Source organism: Marmota monax, unplaced genomic scaffold (genome assembly GCF_021218885.2).
Source record: "Marmota monax isolate L192 unplaced genomic scaffold, Marmota_monax_Labrador192_F-V1.1 WCK01_AAM20220418_F8-fsc00074, whole genome shotgun sequence".
Taxonomy (NCBI): Eukaryota; Metazoa; Chordata; class Mammalia; order Rodentia; family Sciuridae; genus Marmota; species Marmota monax.
In genome coordinates, this window is record NW_026694232.1 from 7,076,156 (window position 1) to 7,091,843 (window position 15,688).

General features: G+C 36.9%; 1 long non-coding RNA gene across 4 annotated transcripts in view; it reads right to left on the reverse strand.

Annotated features, from left to right (window-relative positions):
* Positions 1–234: 234 nt before the first annotated feature.
* The window catches only part of LOC124108424 (uncharacterized), a 34,460-nt gene continuing 19,006 nt past the window's right edge, over positions 235–15,688 (reverse strand). Inside the window, exons 5-8 of one of the 4 annotated variants that reach the window (XR_009228818.1) lie at positions 6,787–6,856; positions 6,192–6,317; positions 3,888–4,036; positions 235–546 (exon numbers count right to left, since the gene is read on the reverse strand). This is a non-coding gene — a long non-coding RNA (uncharacterized LOC124108424). Of the gene's footprint in view, positions 547–3,887; positions 4,037–5,568; positions 6,318–6,786; positions 6,857–13,608; positions 13,658–15,688 lie in introns of those variants that run through there. The other 3 variants (XR_009228819.1, XR_006856679.2, XR_006856680.2) reach the window with 3 other exon arrangements.

Consider the following 15,688-nt stretch of genomic DNA (forward strand, 5'->3'; position numbering starts at 1 on the left):
TCAACCCCCAAACACTATATCCTATCTGCTATATAAATTACACACACACACACACACACACACACACATATATATATATATATATATATATATATATATATATAGAGAGAGAGAGAGAGAGAGAGAGAGAGAGAAAGAAAACTAGAGGAAAACACATCAAAATGCTTATAATCATCTTCTTTGTTATAATAATTATTTTATACTTTCTGTATTTTGTATAATGAGTATGTTACTGTTAATTTTTTTTTAATTATACAAAATGATATTATAGAAAAGATGGGGTAAGATAAAAAGAGAATGTTATCTAATAATGTACCAAAAGTCAAGATCACTTCATGGTACAAAAATCCCTAGAGATATAAAGACAAATTACAAATTACTCTTTTGTGTGTTTTGATATCCATCACAGTGTCCTTTGCAAAGCCATCTTTCTCCTCAGCTTTGGGAAGATCTATTTTTATGCAAGGAAGGAATGCTGGCAGCTCATACCACCCAGGTGACACAAGGGGGTGCACAGGCCCTGCTTCCAAACGCTTCTTTGTCTTCCTGGAAGAAGAAAATGATATTTGCTTTGGTGACCAGTTAAAATGTTTTAATAGGCTTATGTATACAATCTACAGCGTGTTTCTCACCTGAGAGGTCTCTGAGAGCATGGTCCTCCATACAAAAAACCTCTGCTTCCCCACTTTTATTTCACAAGAAAAAATATTGCAGGGTGGTTTTTATTTTTTTTAAACACATATTAAACACATATTTATTCTTCAGAGCTGCCCTTTTTTTAAGCATGTGGACAGAATGAGAATCTATGGCAGGTTATCAAAATATTTTATAAACAATATACATGAATGTATAAGGTGTCACTATAAAATGCCACCCAAGTATTATGAGCATGTTTAATGTTCTAAGTTGTTATAGTAGCAGGGAATGAAAAAAAAATTATGACTGGATACTCAGGAAACAAAATAAATATTAGGAAGTAGGAATATAAAAGAAAATTCTAGGTAAAAAATAATAGAGAAGTAAGAAACGACCATCATTAATAGTTTCTTTAGAAAATGAGAGAATGATGGTTCTTCAAACCATGATTCATTCTTCATTCCACAAAGAGACCAGGAACAGATTAGCATGCCATTGAACAGGGAAGAAGACATGACGTCTAATAAACATATGGTTTTAATTTAAGCAAAAAAAATAATTTATTCTTGTGACTCTAGACTAATATATTTGATTACCTCCCCCTGGGCAAAAGATGTCTCATTCCAAAAGATAGACTGCTCCCAAATTGATGTAAATGGAATTAGAGTTCATGAATAAAACAACTTGCTGAAATAGCAAAAGTCAGAAGCCCTCTCCACTAAAACATTCTGAGTGGCTCTTTAAAGCACAATTAGCAAGACTAGAAAATGCCTAAATGGCCAAGAATAGGGATTGTTAAACAAATTATGGCACATAAGTAAATTAGAAAATAACTATTTAAAATGGTATTGACATGAAAAGACATTTAAAAGCAATTTATACAATGATATGTACAATATAGTCTAATTTTTATTTAAATATAAGCATAAATAGAAAAACCTGGAAAGATATGTGTCAAAACAGTAATAGTCATTATCCTTGAGAGGTGAGTGACTGATTATTTGTTTTAGTGTCTTCTCTTTTTTTAGAGAGAGAGAGAGAGAGAGAATTTTTAATATTTATTGTTTAGTTTTCGGCGGACACAGCATCTATTTTATTTGTATGTGGTGCGGAGGATGGAACCCAGCGCCACTTGCATGCCAGGCGAACACACTACCGCTTGAGCCACATCCCCAGCCCAATGTGTCTTCTTTATGTATATCTATATTTTATCATTTTGTCTACAATGAATAAATATTTGTTTTTAAAACAAAATAAAAAATAAGGATTCTCAAATAAAAGTCAGTACCAGTTCTTATGACCTTTGTTAATTTAATAGATACGTAAGTCTTTACAAACCACCAGAGATATGGTGACGATATAACCGTTTGCCAAAAATAGTTCCACTTTTGACTTCTGTTCCACTATTAATAGTGTCCCTTTCACTCTCAAAAGTTTGAATGAGCCAAGTGTGAGGATGTGTGCCTGTAATTTCAACAAGACTCAGGAGCCTAAGGCAGGAGGATCACAAGTTCAAGGGCAGCCTCAGCAACATCCTAAGCAATTTAGCAACTTGTCTCCAAATTTAAAATGAAAGGGTTGGGGATGTGGATTGGTACTGGGTTAAATGCCCCTGGGTTCAATCTTCAGAAACAAACAAAAGTTTGAATGATAAGTCACCCTGTAGGTGAATTTTTAAAAGTTTTCCCAGGAAGTTAGCAAGCCTCACAGCTATTCCCCTTTATATATACTGCCTGCCTCCAATCCAAAGGATCCTAATCCTTTTCTCTACAAATGTGCCAAGAGGTAAAACTGGTACAGAAATTCTGAGGACAGTATCCAGGTCACTGTGGGGCCAGGGTACATCCCAAGACCAACTTGGATCACAGTCAAGACAGAAAATAGTTGACCCCTTGGCTGGACTGCCCATAAGGACTGATTTATACACAAAGCATCAGGAACAGTGACATGACACCCTACCTCCACACCACCTTCTAACATGTCTTTTGGGACAAAATCCTGGCACTTCCAGGATGGACAGTACTTTTCAAAGTACCACTCACTATTTCTGTACAATAAACAAACTACTACTTTGGTTAAATTCTTTGTATTAGAAGTTTAGAAAGGAAAATAAAAAGACTCCAATAGCAAGTAAAAATGGAAAAAAGAAAATTCTTCCTTTCTACAATGCTGGGAATGGAACCCAGGGCCTTGGTAGGTTCAGCTCTACCACTAAGCCAAAACCCCCAGTCCATCATTGAAGGTTTTTACAATTAACTTAAGGGTGTCTCTGCAGACAAAGAGCACAGAACCTGACCAGGCCCTATAGGCGAACAGAGCCTTAGTGGAAAGCCCGGGCAGCTCTTCCTCTCTTTCTCTTCCCTACCCCCCTTTCCCTCTCCCTATGGATGGCATGGTTTCTTGTCTCTGCTTAATGGGGCACATTTGTATCATTCTTCTCACTCTGCAGATGTGCTTATTCTCCTTCTTCATACTCAGAGTCAAAGATGGCCACCCTAAGTGCCACTACATGTCCTCTCGGGTCCAGCTCCAGCAGCAATTAATCAGTACTAGCCCTTCTTGGCCCTAATCACCAAGGGACAGACTCTCGTTGATTCAGTACAATGAAGGAATTGGTTCCTCCTGAGTAAATTGTCCACCACTAACTAATTATGGCCAGAAAGGAGTAGATAACAGTACTAAAACGGCTCACCCATGTGGATGAGGGAAAAGGAAAGAAAGTCTAAGCAGACATCTACCCCAGGAATCTGTTAGTTTTTCCCTCCTTCTGAAAACTTGGCAAGTTCCTTTTTCTTCAGTGACATACTCTGACAACACAGGGAAAAAAACGAAGACACTCCTGCCTACACATCACAAGCATTGTGTCTAAACTTCCAATGAAATCTCATAGTTTTTTCCATAATTGCCTCATAGTTTTTTTTCCCCTTTCTTTTAATTTTTGAGGTGCTGGGGATTGAACCCAGGGCCTTGCACATGCTAGCCAAGTGCTCTAACCCTGAGCAACATCCCCAGCCATTTTTATTGAGACAGGGTCTTAGTTAAGTTGCCCAGTCTGGCTTCAAACTTGAGATCCTCCTACATCGGCCTCCTGAATAGCTAGGATACAGGCATGTGCCACTGCACGTGGCCCTGCTGCATATTTTCTTAATTCTATTGCAAACTTCAGAGGAAACTAGGACCATAAGTCCTCATCAATTTTCTTCTGTACCTTAAATCCTATAATAAGGAATCATGAGGAAGTCACAGCTCACCTATTTGAAGAGTGAAACCTTTTCACTTTCGCTTTTTTAAAATCCATTCACTCATAACATTCATTGCATTGCTATCATATGTCAGGACCTGTGCTTAGCACTGTGGCAGAGATAAAACACGGTCTTTATTTACAGGGATTCACGTGTACCTAGAAAATCAACCATATAAAAAAATCGCTTTGTTACAATATGATATGACCTACAACAGAAATATATTTAAAGTGCACATGGTGAAGAGAAAATGGGTCTAACTCATCCTTGAAGAAATTTTAAAAGACACGGAAAAGAAGATTGTGTATTTCATGTGGAGGCTGAAAGACAACCTTTCCCAATGGAGATGAAGGGGAAGATTGCAAGTTAAAATATCAATAATAATAGTTACCAATACACTTAGCATTTACTACTTATAGACACTCTGCCACATGCTAGGCATGGAGTGTCTTGTTTAAATCTTGCAAACCAGCTGGTCTTCCTGTCACTGCACTCTCCATGGGTATCTCAGGGTCATTTAGTCATTTAGAATAAAATATACTCAGGAGGACAGAACTATGAGTACATAGGAATTTCAGTAAATGCCAACTGATGAACTGAAAACCCTGCATGTAAATGTGCGTTTGAGGAAACAAGAACCCCTATACGCTGCTGGTGGGAGTAACTCCCTGGAAGACAATTGTCAACATGTATCAAAACTCCCTCCAGGACATTTGCCTTAAGGAAAGAATTGAAAATTTAGGCAAAGTTACTGAGATGTTCCTCTCAGTATTGTTCATGGTGACAATTTAAAACATCAAAAATGTTGTCATAAAAATGCTGTGGTAGAAGTGTATGTATTGAATGGAAAGATGTCCATGACAATTTTTTAAAAAATCAACATATAAGCAGAATAGTTTCAACTATTTTGTATATATATATATATATATATATATATATATATATATATATATACATTTATGTGTATTTAAGATGTACAAAATTTTAAGTGTGTATATAAAATTTCAAATGTGTTTATACAGTATATATTTGTGGATATGATTTACTATATATATATATATATATATATATATATATATACAGATGCTTACAAAGTTAAATTTATATCCCAGTAAATTCATCATAAATTGAAAATATCACAAGTGGAAAATGCATGTAGTAGACCTAGCCTGCTGACATCGTAGCCAAGCAACACAGTACACTGAAGCATATCCACTGCTTCCCCTGGTGACTTTGAGGCCAAGAGCTACAGCTCTTTTCTGCTGCCCCGCATCACACAAGAGACATCATACCACATAATACTAGCCTGAGAAAAGATCAAAATTCAAAGTACAGGGATGCTGGGGTTGTGGCTCAGTGGTAGAGCGTCACCTCACACATGTGAGACCCTGGCTTCGATCCTCAGCACCACATAAAAATAAATAAGTGAAATAAAGGTATTGTGCCCAATTACAACTAAAATAATAATAATAAATATTTTAAAGTTCAAAGTACGGCTTATACTCAATATATATTGCATTCCCACCATTATAAAGTTGAAAAACTAAGTTGAACCATCCTTAGTATATGAAACTAGAAAGATGAGATGGGTATGGTGGTGCACACCTATAATCCCAGCATCTTCAGAGACCAAGGCAGGAGGATTACAAGGTCAAAGTCAGCCTCAGCAACTGAGCAACCCTATTTAAAAATTTAAAAAAAAAAAAAAAGTGCTGGGGATGTGGTTAAAAAAAAAAAGTGCTGGGGATGTGGTTCAGTGGTTAAGAGGCTCTGGGTTCAATCTCTGTACCCAACAGCAACAACAAAGAAAAAAAAAACTAGAAAGATACATTAAAGCTTATCAGTGATTTCTTTCTTTCTTTTTTTATTTTTAAGAGAGAGAGAATTTTTTTTTAATATTTATTTTTTAGTTTTTCGGTGGACACAACATCTTTGTTTGTATGTGCTGCTGAGGATCGAATCCGGGCCACACGCATGCCAGGCGAGCGCGCTACCGCTTGAGCCACATCCCCAGCCCTTATCAGTTATTTCTCTGGTAAAGAATTGGGGAGTTAGATAATCTTTATTTTGGTTTATCTCTATTTTCAAAAAGTTTTTACAATAAAATCACATTACAAATGTAAATAAAACAAAAATGAGTTTGATAGTAACTAATAATCTAATAATTTGTTTAAAGTTACCAAGACAGAGAACAAGGTATCGCTCACACTCAACATAAAATCATTAGTTACTTCTTTACATGAAAACAGAAACTCTGAAACCTGTGGTAAATTTTTGCATCTTTTGAACAATATTTTCATAGAGATTATTTACATATCCAAATTATGTTCTATTCCAGTGAAGCTGAAGAATCCAAAAGGAGGTGTACTCAGTCTGCCACTTAGCAGTAATTGCAGTTTGGGTAAGTCACTTCATTTCCCTGACTTTTGGACTGATTATCTATGAAAGAAAGAAAGGGGGGGGGGCAGTAAGGATAAAGAGAAAGAAAAGGAAAAAAGAAAAAGAAATAATAACCTATCTTACCAGTTTTTATACAGATGAAAAGAATATACCCATACATACTTTATAAAACTTTCTACAGCAGGTGGTTGGAATTCTAATACCAGATTAAGTCCTTCAGTTCTCTGTTTGAGAATCTTCTCATTTTTCCTAGAGCTTTACAGACAAATTATTCTCTGTTTTTCAATCATACAAAACTTGTGAGACATTACCAACCTAGGAAAATTGCTTTGCTCTCATTAAGGGGTTGGACCACGGCTCCTATGGCTTTAGAGATGTACCTTAAAGAAGGAATTTCACGTTGCTACTTGAAATCTTTTGAGAGACTGATTCAAGCTTCTGAATACATTTAATTGCCCCCATACAGAAAGCTGCTAAGCCTGACAGAATAGTCAATAATAATACTCACGCTCATTTTAACTCTCTGGTCTTTCTGTAATCATGTGCCCAAGGATCCAAAACTAAAGTCTTTCTGCTCCCTAGAGTGGTCAAAAAAGTCAGTTATTTTAGTCACTGAAATACCTTTTCCATCTAGCTCCTTATGCCCTCCTTAATATAGAAACCACTTTTAAACCTGCTGACGATGAGATTTTATTTAACCCCCATTTCATCTGTTGAGTTCTGTCTCTGTCTCAAACAGCTTCAAAAGACACCTGTTTCCTGTACATTCTTAGAAGCCACAATTTACAACAATCGTCTTCAGTTATAAAAAATCATTTTCTTTTAAATAAAATTATTTTCTACTTTTCACAAGCATAGGCCTTCCCTCAGGTCAGCTTTTGACAAATACTCATAAAATCATTATTAGCAAAACTGGTAAGCATATTCACTTGGAAAGACCCATAAGATCCTAATTTTGGAATCTTGATCTTTTGGCATCTCTGAATTTGAAAGATGATCTGAGAGGTGAGCTTATAACAGTGTGTTCTAATCTTCTCTGGGTCTATGACACCATCATGAATGTACAAGGACACACTACGGGGTGCCCCCCTTTCCCATCCTGCCTGTCATCCACCAGCCCAGCCAATAGTTTTGATATCTCTTATTCGTTACCCTTAACACAGAGTGGACAGGAATAGCAACTGCAAAGGGGATCTGAACTCAAGTGTCTTTGTCTATTAAACTGTACTTCAATGGTCATAGCATTCACTATTTTTATTCTAATTGCTTATTATAAATTATTGTATTTGCTGGGCACAGTGGCACACGCCTATAATCCAAGTGGCACGGGAGGCTGAGAAAGGAGGCTCATGGGTTCAAAGCCAGCCTCAGCAACAGTGAGGCCCTAAGCAACTCAGTGAGACCCTGTCTCTAAATAAAATACGAAAAAGAGCTGGGGATGTGGCTCAGTTGTTGAGTGCCCCCGGGTTCAATCCCTGATACCTAAAAAATAGATAAATAAATAATAAATTGTTGTATTTGGGGCTGGGGTTGTGGCTCAGTAGTAGGGTGCTTGCCTCGCATGCGTGGGGCACTGGGTTCAATCCTCAGCAGCACATAAATTAAAAAATAAAAATAAATAAAAGATATTGTGTCCATCTACAACTAAAAATAAAAAAAAAATCTTGTTGTATTTGCTTCCCCTTTAGACAATACATTCTGCCATTGTTTTCCCATTATCTAAGATAGTGCTCACTACAAAGTAGGTGCCAAGTAATCATTTATTAAATGAATGAATTCTTTCTATTATGGTTCCCATTTTATCAACAAAATTAATCAGTCAAAAGAAGATGGTAAAGAGGGTGGCTGTATGAATCAACCCCAGAAAACACAGTTCACCAATGCTAGGCAAAGTTTGGGCTCCGGAATGTGAATAAAGATGCAGGTCACATACAGTAAATATTTCCAAAATGACAAATGAGTGATATTCTAGTAAAATGTTAAAATGCATCATGCTGGATGGATGTCAAGGAATCCGTCACACTCCTCTTATTTTATTTATTTATTTATTAGTTTTTCGGCAGATACAACATCTTTGTTTGTATGTGGTGATGAGGGTCAAACCCGGGCCGCATGCATGCCAGGCAAGCACACTACCGCTTGAGCCACATCCCCAGCCCCCATTCCTCTTATTTTAAATCCAAACAGGGGTTCCTGCCTTTGTTATCAACAATCTTACCTTAAGTGGGCTTCCAGAACCTCATAATAATAGCCAAGGTACATCGAACACATGAGAGGTAAACTCTCCCAGGCAATTTACTCTCTTTATGTAAATATGATAATAGTGTAAGACATAGATAATTATTAGGCCCATTTTACAAATTAGAAAATAAAACAACTATAAATCTAATAAATTGTCCAAGCTTCCAAAACATATAAATAAATACAACCAAAATTCAAATTCTTTTCTATTCAAATCCAGAGCCCAAGGTCTTACCTACAAACTCTACCTTTACCATTTAAAATTCAAGATTGGGACTGGGGCTGGGGCTCAGTGGTAGCACATGGCCTGGCATGAGGCCCTGGGTTCTATTCTCAGCACTGTATGTAAATAAATAAAATAAAGGTTTATCAACAACTAAATAAATAAATAAATAAAATTCAAGATTACTGGGCTATTTTGGTTTAATTCTGTTATACTTACAGAACATACTTTGTATGATTTCCATTTCCAAGAAATTGCTGAGTTTTATTTTATGACCCAAGATACTATCTTGGTTAGTAGTCTCAGCACAACAAATTCTGTTGTCATTGGATGGAGTCTAACAAGTTGGTTATTGGTGGATTGGTGGTTCTTATTAGAGCCAGGTATTTAAGGATGTTTTGCTAGTTTTCACTCTATTTGTGCCATCAAAGACTGAGGTGAACCATGTATGGTGGCATGCACCTGAAATCCCAGCTACTCAGGAGGGTGAGGAAGGAGAATAGTGAGTTCAAAGTCAGCCCTGGAAAATTAACTAGGTCCTGTCTGAAAACAAAACAGCCTGGGGACATAGCTCAGGGGTAGAACGCCCATGGGTTCAATCCTGGGTAGCACTCAAAAAAAATTTTTTTTTAAAGGACAGGGTTTATACATTGCCTCTAGATTATTTTGGAATACAAATAAGCTCTTAATAAAAATCAGTGGTCATTTTCTAGTTTTAAAATTAATTTTATAGTCTCATTACTCTATCTTCATTTGAGTATTACAGCAGAAGGAAAGCATATTCCTGACATATTCAGGAAAAAACAAAGTAGTGTTACTGCCAGGTGCAGTGACACCCACCTGTAATCCCAGCAATTTAGAAGACTGAGGCAGGAGAATGGCAAGTTCAAAGCCAGCCTCACAAATGAGCCAGACTCTAAGCAAATTGGCAAGACCTTGTCTCCAAATCAAAAATAAAAAAGGGCTGGGGATGTGGCTCAATGGTTAAGTGCCCTGGGTTCAATCCCCAGTGCCAAAAAATAAAATAACAAGTCAAACTCTGAGAAGGAGCAATGTCATGGGGGGGGGGGGGGAATCTCCCTTTAAGAAAGTAATCAGCTTCCATTAATGGGAAACAAGTCACTTGCTAGTAGCTATTTTTTTCCTAACACTTTGTTATAAGGCTTGGTGTTGATAAGACTAAAAGTTACAGACTAGCTATCACCTAAGGCAAAAAATATTCAGCCAACTCTGTCTCTGCCACAAGAGTAATATTACCACTCAGAGGAGTTTTAGATAAAGTGACCTGGGATGATGGCTATGAAAAGTGACTGGGGTGTAGAGTCAGGAAGCAGATCAGTGTCTTGCAGGGGATAGGGCTGACTTTGGGGGTGCGGAGCAATGTTCTGGGGTAGTGGAACTGTCCCATGATTTTGTCGCGGTACACTTGTGTATGTTTGTCAGACCTGTAGAATGAGGATTACTGTACTTCAGTTGTACCTGAATAAAAACTATTTCAAGTGCCTAGGATATAGTAGGTAGTCAACAAGAGAAATACAGAAATTAGTTTTCACTTCAAATACTGTGTATATTCTCAAAAATGAAATAAATGTGTGGTCTAATGCATACAGCTGAGTGTGTCTAAATTTCATACAGCATAACTTCTTTATTTTATGGTCCCAGATTGAACCCAGGGGTGAGCCACAACCCCCAGCCCTTTTTCATATTTTATTTAGAGACAGGGTCTTGCTGAGTTGCTCAGGGCCTCATTCAGTTGCTGGCTTTGAACTTGTGATCTTCCTGTCTCAGCCTCCCAAGCCACTAGGGTCATAGGTGGGCACTGCTGCACCCAGCCATACTCCATATTTTGAAAATTGACATGCTCAGTCTCATGAGAGTTTGGATATCTGTAAACCTTATTTCTGTCATTCCTCACTGATATGATATTGGAATAGGATTCTAAATGATTGTGGCCTGGTAGGCCCTGCCAGTAGTCTCTAATATGGAAGTAGTGAAACTTCACACTCAGCAAAAATGTATTTAATAGGACTTTTTTTAATTGAGAAAAAAAATAAACTAGAAGGCAAAAAGATACAGTCATGATAAGCTCTGGGTCACAGTCATACTGGCCAGGGACATTTGAATAAATTAAACATGATATTTCCCCACCATTCTTAGTGATTTTGAAGGCCATGATTCCAGAGATATTTATCTGTAGAGGCACTAGAACATGACATGTGTGTTGGCCACTGAAGCAGACAGCATGGAAGAGGGTTACACGGTGTGAGAAAATTTTGCAAGATAAAAGCTTTCAAATGTTATAAGTTCATTCACTTCAAATAATGGCAAAAAGTAAATGTTTCTCGAGTTCTTATATGTAACAGCAGGAACCTTACCAAATGTTTTACATTTGTTACCCAGAATAATCTACTGTATTGTTGCCTCCATTTTACAGATAAGAAAGTTGAGGCAAGTCTGTGATTCAGGAGGCTGAGGCAGGAGGATCACAAGTTCAGCAATTTAGCAAGACCCTCTCTCAAAAATAAAAAATAAAAAGCAGCTAAGGATGTGGCTCAGAAGTTAAGTGCCTCTGGGTTTAATCCCTGCTACCAAAAAAGAAGAGAGAGAGAGAAGAAAAAGGAAGGAAGGAAGGAAGGAAGGAAGGAAGGAAGGAAGGAAGGAAGGAAGGAAGGAAGGAAGGAGAGAGAGAGAGAGAGAGAGAAAGTAAAGAAAGGAGGTTGAGTTATTTGCCCCACACTATTAAAGTGTGGCAGAGCTGGAATTTGAGTCCAGTCCCAAATTTTCCTACTCCTAACCACTACCCTATGATGAATATTTGTCAGTGGAAATGCTTTTGGTCATGTCTTCTGCTAGCAGTATAGTATTTACTGAAGAAAAATATTTCTTTGTTTAATATTATAAAAAGACCTTTGAAGGATGGCAGGGAAGATGGATTAATATTCAAGGTGTTTTAGATTATCAAATAAGTGCCCAAGCTTTTGCATGTGTAGTCTGAGGTTTTAATTAAATATGGATATTTTTTCTTTCTTTCTTTCTTCCTTTTTTTTTGAAGCAAATAGAAAAACATCATGGAGAAGACTGGCAGCAAGGACTGCACTCACAACCTTCACACAGGGTACTTTGACCTTGCCTGAAACGGACAGGACCAGGCAGTAACCAAGGGTTGGAAAACTGTGCCTTGTAAAAATGGGATTGAACAAATCAGAGCCTTGAAAGATGGCTGAGCAAATATTGAGGTCAAGAACCCTATATGAGTCTTATTCTAAGTTCAATCCGACTCCTGAAAATCGAACTCTTTATTTCTTAAGCCTGACAATGATCCTATACTTTTTGAGGCCAATTCATGGAATGATAATGTGTCATGAGCCACCAGGACACAAGAGTCTTTATTATTCCATGGTTCAACTTTGATGAAAGAAAAGTTCTGAAGAATCAAGGTTACTCTCCTTTGTTCAAGAAAAATCGAGTTTTATTTCAGAAACTGTACTTTCTCTGTTAAAAGGACCATGTTAAATTTGAGCTCACAATCATTCAATAAAATTGTTTTCACCTTTCTAGAAGGTAAAAAACTAAAGTCTACAGTTATTTCATTCCTGGCCTAATAACACTCACTTCAGCTCTTAAATATATGCAGCTTAAATATCTCCTTCATACTACTCTTTAATTGCTTTGTCTTTTTTGATCTTTCTTAAGTTCTGTATGGGAAGAAAGAATCACATATTTTTGCAGTGACATTATAAATAATCACATTAAGTGGAATAGGTTGACTATAAACAGTTGAAATTAAATTTTACTACAGATTACTTGCAAAATATTTTTGTTTTTTAGGATATTTTTGCATTTATGAACAACAGATGCCAGTTTGTGAACCTTTTATGCCAAGTTGGAAAGAACTGTATTTGCTTCTATTGCATAAATGTTATCTTTTAAGTTAAATAAATTAGCAACCCTAAACTTGAAAATATAAATAAGCATAGTTACAAATTTCAAAAATTATTTTCCTTACCTAAAGGGCTTAAAAAGAGCATGCTTATTTGCGATATTGAACCAGAAATTTATTTTGAGGCTGTTGATGATGCTAGCAAGACAAATTTGTTATATCCATATATTAATATATTTTGTCAAGCAATATTATTATTTACTATCACATTGATTTTTTTTTTTTGGGGGGGGGGGCACTTAGAACCCAAGAGCGCTTTACCACTGAGCTACATCCCCAGTCCTTTTTATTTATGTATTTAGTTTTAGTTTTAGTTTAAGAAAGGGCCTCACTAAGTTACAGAGACTGACCTCAAATTTGTGATCCTCCTGCCTTAGTCCTGCAGAACTAAGTGTGAGTCACCACACTGGCATTATGTTGACTGCACAACTCTATAAGATAAACAAAACAAAAACTATTCCTTTTTTTAAAAAATCACATTAACTTTTATCTGATTTACCAAAGTAGAATAGATTTCTTGCAAATAGCATAGCTAATAGAAAGAAGGAAAAACTTGGGAGATTTTCCTCCCACATTTCACTGAAGAAGAAATTGAGAGTCAGATTCAATGACTCTATCAGTTAGAAACTGGCAGAGTTGGGGTTGAAATCCAGCCTGACTCCAAGAGTTCTGAGTTATTCTTTCAAAAATATCTAGTGTGGGCTGGGTGTAGTGGTGCATGCCTATAACTCCAACAACTATGCTTGAGGCTGAGGCAGGAGGATTCAAAGTTCAAGGCCAGCCTCAGCAACTTTGCAAGGCCTTAAGCAACTTAGTGAGACCCCACCCCAAAATAAAAAATAAAAAGGGGCTTGGGATGTGGCTCAGTGGTTAAGCACCCCTGGGTTCAATCAACAGCACCAAGGAAAAAAATATATATATATTACCTAGTGTGAGCCAACTTGGTGTCAAGCTTTCCTTGTCAGGTTTTGTTCCCTAACAAACAGCAGAAAAGACACAGACTTTCACAACTGAAAACATCCATGGGAATCTAGATCTGAATAAAGTCATATGGATTTCTTTAATCTTAAGGGAAATGTTTAACTCACTACATAAGGCAGAATCTTTCTTCCTAAAACTCTGATTGAATTAACTGATGGTTCCTTGAATTCAACTCGCTTTACTGCTAATTGGAGGCCTGATCACTGCTGTGGATTGTAGCTACCTAAGGCCATAAATTCTCATGCTTATTTTGTAGGATGTGAACTTTAACTTGTACAGCTACTAGCATGAAGGGATGGATGTAGGCCAGTTTAGTGAACTATTAAAAACTATTTTGGAAAACTTAATCTTGCCCCTGACACTGGTGAGATGATTATTGATAAACTGTTCTTAAGAGGTTTTTTAGAAAACTGACCTTTAGTTGGGAGGGGAGGGGAGGGGAGGGAAAGGAGGGAAAGGAAGGACAGCAGAATAAAATAGACATTATTATTGCTGTGACCAATGTGATTCTGCAACCTGTACACCCAGAAAAATGAGAAATTATACCCCATCTGATTCAAATGTATGATATGTCAAGATCATTGTACTGTCATGTGTAACTAATTAAAACAAATTAAAAAATTAAAATTAAAAAAAAGAAAGGAAAAAAAAAAGAAAACTGACCTTTAGTGAATTGACCTATAAACATCAACTTTATAATAAAGGGCCTCCAACTTAGATTTTTTTAATATCTTCAACTGAAGTCATACATACAGTCTATACTGGTTTTCTTGGGCTGCTGGGTCAAGTAACACAAACTGCGTGGTTAAAAACCATTGAAACTTATTGTTTCACAGTTTTGGTGCCTAAGTCTCAACTCAAGGTGTTAGCAGAGTGGGTTCACATTCTGAGATGATGAGGGTCAGAACTTCAAGACATCATTATTGTGGGGTATGAAGGTTAATTTTATGTATCATCTTGAAGATTGTTTTAGTATGAGATTAACACTTAAATTAGTAAATTTTGCATAAAGCAGATTGCCCTCCAGAACGTGATTGGGGCTCATCCAATCATTTAATGGAACAAAACACTGACATTCCCTAGCAAGAGGGAGTTCTCCAGGAGACAGCCTTCAGATTTTATCTGCACCATCAACTTCTTCGAGTCTCCAGCCTGCTGGCCCACACTTCAAATTTTGGACTTGGACAGCTACGTAATTGCATGAACCAATTACTTATATAAAATCATAAACAGACCGGGTGGAGTGGTACACACCTGTGATCCCACGAAGGAGGATCACAAGTTCGAGGCTTTCCTAGACAACTAAGTAAGACCGTGCCTCAAAATAAAAAATAAAAATGACTGAGATGTAGCTCCAGGGTAAAGCACCCCTGGGTTCAATTCCCAATACTAAAATCAATAAGTCATAAACACCACAACACACACATACACACACACACACACACACTATTTGTTCTGTTTCTCCAAAGAACCCTGGCAAATCCAGAGGAGGACACGATTCACCATCTTAAGGACACTCTAGTAATACTGAAAAGAAACATACATCGTAGAACTTTAAAACCTGGGTTCTGTTGCCACAGCACATCTTCTGTGGTGTGTTATAAACTAATATCTTTTTGTAAATCCTGTAATCATCTTCTGAATGATGGAATTATGTTGCAAATTGATGTTACAAGTATCAAACAGATGTCTTTGAAATACACCATAAATTTTGCTGCCCTGTTTTGGAATTTTTTTAATTATAACATTCTGCAAACCTCAAAAATTGGAAAGAGCTGTGGTTTTTCTCAGCCTCTTAGAGACTCCACATAGTAGTTCCTTCTGCACCTTGAACCTCTCCCATTCGCTTCCTATTGCCAAGATATTCTTGCTACTTCCTTTTACATTCTTCTACTTTCTCTCTACCAGCTCATGTTTATCACCTGTTTTAAGACATCTTCCCAAATAAACTGTAAACTAACTTAACCATTGTCTAATTAATTACATATTTAACCTGTGCTAGTATAAGAAAATTCTCTTTGTCCT